Consider the following 1,067-nt stretch of genomic DNA (forward strand, 5'->3'; position numbering starts at 1 on the left):
GAAAAGTGTCCTATGGAAACTACTGTTGGACGTGAACCCACCTGCCCTCCCTCAGAAGATGAATTGTGTACCCCACAAAACAGTCATTATACCTAAAAGATTTGAAAAAACACCTAACCTGTGGGGGAAATAGCCAATTAGGTATCAAACATGCATGATATGTATTAATTAAAAGGTCAGGGAGGACTACTCTACATATAGATGCACATATTATGTAGTGAGGTTATGAGTTTGTGTATGTTTGAGCCTTAGCAACACACTGCTTAAGCACGTTCCACTTTTATAGGAAAAGGACTTTTGTCTCTGTGTGATTCAACCCCTACGCTTTTTAAACCAAAGCAACTGACCAGAGATGAAGTGACTTCTAGATTAGTTTTTAAATTAAACAAAAAAATGATGATTCAAACATGAGCCGAATAAAGAAATGTAGGCTTTCAAAGCCATCAATGAATCTAATCGAATCTTCCTGTGTGTTCCCTAAAGTATGTGAAACCAGATCAGACCAGCCAAACCCTGTATCTATTGTCCTGTTCTAGCTAAGTCCAGCTGTGAAAACAACTTAATCAAAACGGGCTGTTCAGCCCAATTCAAGTATCCCAACGTTTCTCCAAGAAGACATTACTTCCATTTCTACTCCAGAGACCACGCAGCTCTGCTAAGGATGAACACCAAAGAATGACATCATCACCCTTGCTCATGCCAGAAGCGCACAGAGAGAGAACAAAAGGCAAACACATGGCAAGCAGAGGAGTCTTCAACGGAGAGAAAAGCAGCTGTACGGAGGAGAGGGAACCGGGTGGAGGAGGGATTGAGGCCCCTGCTGGTAGAGAGTGGGCTGGAATTGAATAAAATGGAGCCTTAAAAGGTGATTTGCTGCCTTACAGGAATGAGGATATGCTTGCATTGGTGCAGACATTCAAAATCCCAACCAGTCACCACCGGGATGCCGAACCTGCGACCTGCACCTGGCCACCTCCGGCAATCTCCTTTTCCAGCCTAACGGAGCACGCCAGCGTGGCAGATGATGCCGTCTTGCCCCCAAGTTGTTTTTTTAGGGCCTCAACGTC

Source organism: Pungitius pungitius, chromosome 19, assembly GCF_949316345.1.
Source record: "Pungitius pungitius chromosome 19, fPunPun2.1, whole genome shotgun sequence".
NCBI lineage: Eukaryota > Metazoa > Chordata > Actinopteri > Perciformes > Gasterosteidae > Pungitius > Pungitius pungitius.